The sequence below is a fragment of the Micropterus salmoides genome, unplaced genomic scaffold (assembly GCF_014851395.1).
Source record: "Micropterus salmoides isolate LMB-PRFRI ecotype aquatic unplaced genomic scaffold, ASM1485139v1 Ms_hic_scaffold_9, whole genome shotgun sequence".
NCBI lineage: Eukaryota > Metazoa > Chordata > Actinopteri > Centrarchiformes > Centrarchidae > Micropterus > Micropterus salmoides.
In genome coordinates, this window is record NW_024044681.1 from 9,746,849 (window position 1) to 9,756,204 (window position 9,356).

Genomic DNA, 9,356 nt, shown 5'->3' on the forward strand with positions numbered 1-9,356 from the left:
CGAACTGGAGTTTTGTTGGAGTTAATATTGAGGGATAGCCAAGAGAAACTGTGTGAACGTTAAGCCAATTACCAGAGTAGTAGGTCTGATATGTGAAACTTTATATGAATTGGAGGGCTGACATAAAACTTAATTTAAAACCAGAGAAGCTTTGTTTGACCAATATTGCAACTGAAAATTAATGAAGGCAGGCAGGCAGTTGATCATTCTGCAATGAAAAAAAATGAACAAAACTCCTTAATTTAATTGTTAATTTTATATTTGAAAATGTCTTGGACATTGCCAATTTGCTGCTTACTTTTATACCATTTAAGGTTTGTCACTGGACTTGAACTACGTATAAAATATATCACAGGTGCTGCAAGAAGCGGTCACTCATGGGTTGGTCATTGTCTTGTTTTGTATATGATGATTATACCAGTCCCCTCAGGCTGATGATTCACTGATGATCAAACGTTACATGTTCACACCTTCAGAGAAATATTTCTTGGCCTTGAAAAAAAAACTGTGAAATGGGTTGCGCAACTGAAGAGGAGCATCTCAGTTTTAAGATGTGCATTTCACCACAGAGACAAACACCTTGATGATGATTCAGCCTGCGAGGTTATATAAAGAGAGAGAGTAACTGACTGTTTCCACACAAGCAAATGTGCCCCTGAGTTATAAAATATCTGTGGAGAGAGAAAGAGAGACAGCCCCTTCACCGCTTTTCAGTAACCGCTGAGTGACGTCTTCATGTGTTCTCGTTGTTTGTTGTGTTGTGGGGTTTTTTGCACAGATTTGAGATATTTTTGTACCAAAGACTGACATTCTTACAAAACCATGACTCGATTATCCCTCCACTAGTCTAGCATCTTGTTAATTATTGTATCTACTGTATCTTTTTATGAAAATGGCATCACCAAGTAAGTCAGATTTTCAAACATTTCAACGATATAAGATCAGACTTGGTTCTAAAATTATGCACACTCCTTTTTAATAATGTTAAAAGACGAGACCACAAAGTGGATAAGACACCTGCTTTTGGTGTGAGAGACCCGGGTTCAGTTCCCCACTGTGACCCATCCACCAATGTGTACCTGAGCAAGACACTTAACCCCTAGTTGCTCCAGAGGTGTGTGACCTCTAACATATATAGCAACTGTAAGTCACTTTGGATAAAAGCGTCAGCTAAACGAATAAATGTAATGGAGTAATCCATCACAGCGTAAAACATGACACTGCCAGTAGGTGGCGCTATGACTGAGGGAATATTGGCTCAGGGCGGTAGTAGTGTTATAGAACATAAATTTTTGTGCAAATTTAAGCATGTGGCCCGCCACGCCACAAACATGGCTTTCATCAAAAACTCAGATAGCACACTACCTTGAGATAGCACACCGAATATTTGAAGTTTGATTAATTCTGTAGGAGGAGTTAATGGTAAATGGTGAGTTTAGGGTATGGGCCCCTGAGGCTTGACATGATACATGTCCCATAAAACTTTTGTGCAGGTTGGTCAAAAGTGGCGCAGAGGGTGTTTTTCAAAAAAAAAATTTTTAAGGAGGCGCTGTGGAGCCATTTTTCCATGACGAGACCCATCTGGGGCATAAATTTTTGTGACTTCTGACATGCGTGTCATGTTTCGTGAGTTTTTGAGCACCATTAGGCCGCCAAAAATGCACTTCATTTGGGAGAAAGAAACAAAGAACTCCTTGCATTTCTATAGACCAACAGTATTGGCCAAAAGTATGGGCATGTCTTTTGCATGTCTGTCACATAATGCGTTACTTCTAGTGTTGAAATTACAAATGCTTTGGTATTGTTGGTATTTTTATTTCTTTTGTTTGCATTGGAAAAACAAGCAGAGGAAAAAAGCCAAATCTGAGACATTACACACAGTCCTACTAGAAAAAATGGACTGGACAAAATTATTAGCACCCTCAACTTAATATCTGGTATCATAACCTTTGGAAAATCAGTGACTGAAATCAGTCGCCTCCTGTAATCTTCAATGAGTTTCTTACAACTCAGTACTGGAATTTTGGACCCCTCTTTTGCCAACTGCTCATGAGATTTGATGGGTTCCTTCTCCCAACTGCTGTTTTGCGATTTCTCCACAGGTGCTCTCTGGGATTTAGATCTGGACTCATTGCTGGCCACTTTAGAACTCTCCAGCACTTTGTCTTAAAGGAGACCTATTATACTGCTTTTCCAGTCCTATATTGTAGTTCTGTGACTCCTGTATGGCAGCTTTGCATGATTAAAAAAAATAATTTTCGATCTTATACTGACTCTTCATACAGGCCTTCATTTCAGCCTCTGTCTGAAACAAGCTCTAGATGCTCCTGTCTCTTTAAGGCTCCCCCCTCTCAAAGCCAGCTGTCTTCTGATTGGCCAAGACCATGTTAACTATGTTACCAGGCTGTTGTGAGCTGTACAGACAGAGTTGCTGTGGGAGGAAATGACCATATATGGACCACCGGCTCCGTCTGGCTCCGTGTGTCGTAGAAAAAGCAGTTGAAAACAGAGCGTTCAGAACAGGAGGAAATCTGAGGTTTTGTCTCACAGGATTTCTTTTAAATACTTTAACCTCATTATTTGAAGCTTTGGCCATGTTTAACATGAACATCCAACATTGCAGATATGTCAAAATAAGGAAAAGCATAATGGGGCTCCTTTAAACCATTTTGGGTGCTGTTTGTTCACCACCCAAGAGATCAGCTACAGCACTGTGGGCTTCTTCACAATGTTGTGCGCAGTGGACACAGGAACATTAAGATCTCTGTACTTGGACTTGTAGCCTTGAGATTATCCATGCTTTGGTTCTAAAATCCTCAGACAACTCTTGTCCATGCTCAGTGTGGTAAACACAGACACCCAACACAAAGGTTGAGTCAACCTTTCTCCATTTTAACTGGTTGCAAGTGTGACTTCTTTATTGTCAGCACCTGTTGCTACATGTGAGCTACAAGCATTTGTAATTGCAACAAGTTTGTGTGAGAAGTAGTGCATTATGTGACAGACATGCAGTGATACCCATAATTTTGGCCATGACAAATTTTTTTTGTCAAGACATGAATTTAGCCGAATACAAGAGTGTTGGAAAAGTTACTTCATCAGAAAAGTAACTTTCTGTTACTCAATCTAATTCTGTTAAAAGGTAAGAAAACCCACAGATGTCACATCTTCTGTATTTAACACATGTAGAACAAGAAATAGTGTCATTGTGTTTAGTTAGTACAGTTTGGAAGTGTCCTACTCTCCATCAACAGCAACAGCTCATTATATATTAAAGTATGTGTTTGCGTACAACTTTTTTCATTGAAGTTTGTTTATCTATCTACAGGGCCTGACTGACTTAAATTTTACTTTTCCAACTGAATGGTCAAAGATTGTCTTTTACTTTTAAATCCGTCGTATCTGTCAGAAGAGTTTGTCCTGACAGTAGTTGGTGCATTGAATACTGCTTTGAAGTAAAGGGTGACCTCTTGAGCAGTGTTCTGAGAGTGTATGTGACACGAACAGCACAATGACTTTAAATATTTCTGTTCACGTCTCTGGGAGTAAAGCCTGAGGTGTGAGGTCTTGTCTTGACAGGTGGCATTTATTTATTCAAAAAGGTCAAGACATTGATGACAAAATTATGAATTTACCTTGGCAACAATCTGAAAGTTTGACATCTCCTCTTGCTGCCACTGGATGACATATTTCCTCCCAAACACCAAATAACACCGCTGACATTTTCCTGACTCTAGTCTCTACTATCGAGCCTCGGATGGTATCAGTGAGTGTATGTGTTGCCTGGCAACCTACTCAACCTTGTTTACATGTAGTAAAGCGAGAACATCAGCCCACCCCTCCGACGCTCTGTCACATGGCCAGAGCTCAGCACTGGGCTCCCTTCCTCCCCCTGCTGCCGTCCTCTGATTACAGTGCTGGCGACCAAATCGTCTGGCGGACCTTGCTGACTGTTACATCAGTTTCACAGCGGGAAGTGAGCCGTCACAAATATGCATAAGAGAGGAGGTGGATTGCCATTTTGTTTAATGACTCCTTCCAATGCAAAAAGATGTCTTATGGGAATTTTGTGGTTCTTCAGCTGAATTCCTCTTCTTGAGCTATTTTTCTAAATATCTCCAGGCCCCCTAAATACTGTGCAAACTTTTTTGATGACTTTGGTGAACTGCTGTCTATAATCTGTATTGACTTTGACTGTGTGGTTATTGTTGGTGATTTTAACATCCATGTTGACAACCCCCAGGACAGAGGGACTAAAGAACTGTGTTGTGTTCTTGATAATTATGGACTGACCCAACATGTGACGGAGCCCACACACAATAAGGGACACACTTTGATTCCTGTGTTTTCTCTGAGAGTGCTATCTGCGTGCACACAAATGTACAAACAGAGGTAATCACAAAACAGCATATCACTGAAAACACAAGTGAAAAATTTATTTTTTCGACACCCGCCCTCTCACAGGTCTCAGTCAATGAGCTTGTAGATAATTTCAGTTCTAAAATTACAAATGTTATTGATGCCATTGCACCAGCCAAGGTGAAGGTGGTCTCTGGTAAGAGAAGATCTCCATGGAGAAATGCCACGCTGGTTAGAACTCAAAAAAGAGAGTCGAAAAGCTGAACGCAGGTGGCGGAAAACAAATCTCCAGATTCATTATGACATCTATAAAGAGAGACTTCGCATTTATAATGTAGAGCTGAGAAATGCAAGGCGGTCCTTCTTCTCTGACATCATCACCAAAAACACTAAAAATGCACGTGCCCTGTTTGCTACTGTCGACAGGCTAACCAACTCTCCTGTTTCTGTAGCCTCTGACCTTCTATCCACCAGGGCCTGCAATGAATTTGCCTCCTTCTTCACAGACAAAATTCAAACAATTAGACAAGCAATCAGTGCCTCCATGCCCGTAACAGGATATGTCTTGTCCCTGTGTCCACTTAAAAACAATTCATATAGCATGAGACAATTTGATTCTATTAACCATAAAAACCTTCAAAAATGTTTCTAAATGCATGGCCTCAGATCTACTACAACTTGTAAACATGTCTCTCCTCTCAGGTTTTTTTCCCCACAGGCCCTGAAAATTGCAGTCATTAAGCGACTCTTAAAAAGGAACAATCTGGACAGTTCACTGATGAGCAATAATAGGCCCATATCAAATCTCCCTTTTTAAGTAAAATCATAGAAAAAGCTGTTTTTCAACAGCTTAGTTCTTTCTTGGCACTAAATAACTGTTTTGATGTCTTCCAGTCAGGTTTTCGACCACACCACAGCACTGAGACGGCTCTTGTTAAGGTCTTCAATGAATTTAAACACTGACAGTGGCAGAATTTCAGTCTTAGTATTATTGGATCTCAGTGCTGCATTCGACACGGTCGACCACAACATAGTACTAGATAGACTTCAAAACTGGGTTGGACTTTCTGGCACAGTACTAAACTGGTTTGAATCCTACTTAAAGGACAGGGACTACTTTGTGTCTATAGGTAGTTACACATCTGAGCTGACAAAAATGACACGTGGAGTTCCCCAAGGCTCCATTCTGGGGCCTCTTTAACATTTACATGCTTCCACTGGCTCAGATTATGAAAAACAACAAAATATGTTATGTTATATGTTACCATAATTATGCAGATGACACACAGATTTACATAACCATATCACCAGGAGACTATGATCCCATAGGGTGCTGAGTAACTGTATTGAGCAGGTCAACGATTGGATGTGCCAGAATTTTCTCCAATTGAACAAAGTTATTAAACTGAAGTTATTGTTTTTGGAGCCAGGGAGGAACAAATGAAAGTCAGTGCTCGACTTCAATCAGTAATGTTAAGAACCACAAATCAAGCCAGAAATCTTGGTGTAGTCATGGAGCCACATTAAGACAATTACAAAGTCAGCCTACGATCACCTGAAGAATATATCAAGGATTAAAGGACTTCTGTCTCAGCAGGACCTGGAAAAACTTATCCATGCACTTATCTTCAGTCGACTTGACTACTGTAACAGTGTCCTTACGGGGCTCCCTCAGAAATCCATCAGACAGCTGCAGCTGATTCAGAATGCTGCTGCTCGAGTCCTCACTAAGACCAAAAAAGTGGATCACATCACTCCAGATATGAGGTCTTCACATTGGCTTCCTGTACGTCAAAGAATTGATTGCAAAATCCTGCTGTTAGTTTATAAAGCACTAAATGGTTTAGGGCCATTTACATTTCTGATCTTCTGCTTCGTTACGAACCATCCAGAAATGAGTAGGTAACTGAGTGAAAAGATAATGAGAGTGAGATTGAACAGAGTGAAAGAAGTGGTCTTAAATCTCACGCCTGAGTGATTTGCAGGAACCTCTGTCCACCTGTAAATGTGCAGGTGGGTCCAGAGTATAACTGGATCAAAGTGACCTGATGACAGACATGTCCTGGTTTCTCTGTAGTGTCAGAGGGTTTTTGGAGTTTCAGTGGACCCAAAGATTGCTGTGGACCCAAGTACAGACTAGCTAGAGAGAGTAGATTAAGTGTACTTCTCTGTTTATTCTCTTTTCAAAATAATTGTAACTCAATTATTTGCTCAACCCCTCAGCCTGTTTTTATTTTCTATTTAACTCTTTTAACCCTGACTGTACACTACACTGTAAATTATATTTTAGTGTATTTTTTAAATTTCCTTATGTTGCTTTTAAAAAAAATGTATATTTCCCTGTTGCTTTTATGTTTCATGTAAAGCACTTTGAATTACCTTGTTGTTGAAATGTGCTATACAAATAAACTTGCCTTGCCTTCAAGTCAACTTTCCATGAACATGCTTTGATCCAGCACTCAGCGAAGAGCCAGCTCTTTCGGCTTCACCTTCTGTGGCTTATATTCCTTGTGGACGGTGTCACTGAGTGTCTTCTGGACAACTGTCTAGTCAGAAGTCTTCCCCATGATTGTGGTTGTGTGTACTGAACCAGACACAGAGATTAAAGGCTTTTCTCAGGTCGACATGTAATTCTTAATTCTAATATTTTGAGATATGGATTTTTGATTGCAATAAGCTTTAATCATAAAGATTAAAACAATGTGTAATGAATCTAGAAAATATGAAAGTTTCATTTTTTGAATTAAATTACAAAAAAAAAAGAGAACTTTCGATATTGTAATATCTGAGATGCACAAGTATAGTGTGGTGGCACAGAGGCCCAGTAGATAGAAATGTGGCCTCCCCAGCACGAAAGTCATGGGTGTGAACCCCAGTTGTCCCAGGTCTTTCTGCGTGGAGTTTGCATGTATCTCCTTAGTCTGGGTGGGTTTCCTCGAACATCAAAAACATGGTAGGTTCTCCAGTCAGTGCCATTGGCCAGTGACACTGGCACAGAATTGGAGTTGGTCCCCGGGTGCTGTATAGTGGCTGCCAACTGCTCCCTTGATGGATGGGTTAAATGCAGAGAATGAATGAATTTCGCTATGTGTATGTGACAGCACCTTTAAAAATTCAGACCAGAAGTACTACACCAGACTGTTAATTAAGAGTCCTGCATTGAAAATGTTACTTGAATAAAAAGTGTTTAAGTATTATCAGCAGGGATGACCGAGCACACCAATATGTATCTGTTAAACAAATTATATGCATCTGGATCCGTACTCGCAATGGGTGGGTCTTAACCCAGATGTGGGTGGGACTCACCCGGTGTTATTTATTTTAGCCTGAAATTATTGGCTGATCAGAAGTTGCTATATTTATTAGAAAACTATTTACAAAACAGCCTCAGAATTGAGATTCAAAACAATGTTTTGAAATTCAATGGTAAGATAACAGTTTTTTTATAAAGAGGTTCCTATATTTAGTTTTAGAAAACAGATATTGGCACATTTTACTATGATGATAGCCTACTCTCAAAAAGTACATTATCTGTACCGGATATTCGTTTCAGCAGAGTGTTTGCTCAACCCTAACCCTGGATTTTACTGCTGTAGTGCTCATAGCTCATTTTGAAAAATTCTTCATCAGACTACAATTAATGATTATTTTCACCATGAACTGATTGTTTGCTATGTAAAAATAGAACATTGTGAGTAACACAGCTGCTGCAGGAGGCCTCGTTTTCTTCAGCTCGTTATGAGTTGACAGTCGTTCGGTCTCCAGTTAATTATGGTGTCTCCCTCACACCTCCTACATTCAATCAGTCCTGCAGATGTTCTGTCCTGACTTTTTCCACTTTTCAGATGAGCCTTTGGAAGTCAATTAAATCCGAGTGCCTTGTCTAACAATCAAAAACCCAGAAATGTGTTGTTTTTTTTAGTCTTGCAGTTTTAGTGATTTCAACTAAGTTGTCTGTTTTTCAAGCAACAGCAGAAAAATCTGGAAAAATCCGGCGTGACCAGTAAGAAACTTTAATTTCAATCAAATTACGATCATTATCATTAAAATTATGTTTTTTGACTGGTCCACCCTGCTGCCATGACGTAAACTCTCTCTCTCTCTCTCTCTCTCTCCCTCCCTCCGCACACACACACACACCTGTGACCACCTTGTGGTTGTCTGTGTTGTGCTGGTTTGGTGTGTTCCAGGGTGAAAATGGTAATAATTGCGTGAATATGTCAGAGCTCGCGCGCCTCTGGAGCAACTAGGGGTTGCGAGCAAGTATCTTGCACATGGACACTTTGATGGACGTCACAGTGGCAATTGAACCCAGGTGTCCCACACCCATGGTCATTTGTCTTATCCACTTTTCCATCACTTTGGCTCAGGAGGTAGAGCGGGTTGCCTGTTAATCGGAATGTAGGCGGTTCAATCCCCGGCTCCTCCAGGCTGCATGTCAAAGTGTTCTTGGACAAGATACTGAATCGTTCCACCAGTGTGTGAATGTTAGTTTCTGTCTGAGCATTTAGGCTAGAAAAGGCGCTATACAAATATAGAGCATTTATGATGGCTGCCAAATCTGCCCTGGTGTCTTTTTTTGGTTTCCCACATCACCCTCCAGTGCTTTATTTTTGATATGTAGATTTTCCTTTTATACTCACTACATTTTACACTCACCCTTACTTACTCATGACACTCCTGATATTACTGATTTCCAGGACTGCCTTAAGTTTATGTTCATGCGTAGTTTGGTAAAATAAAACCGATAAGCACTATGTTTTTGTGAGATTCATCTTTTCCAAGCATGAGTCGTTTTTGAAGCAAGTTTTTAAAATTTCGATTTTTTTTTAAAGCTAATTTCTGTTGGTTAGTTGGGTTTCACTGCAGCACATGGGTTATTTAGGACTTATTTGAGCAGCTTTTTTAAACTGCTAATTTTTTCATGCTAACATTAGACATGAGTTAAGACTTTATATATCCTCGTGGGGAAATTGACATGTTACAGTGGCACAGAA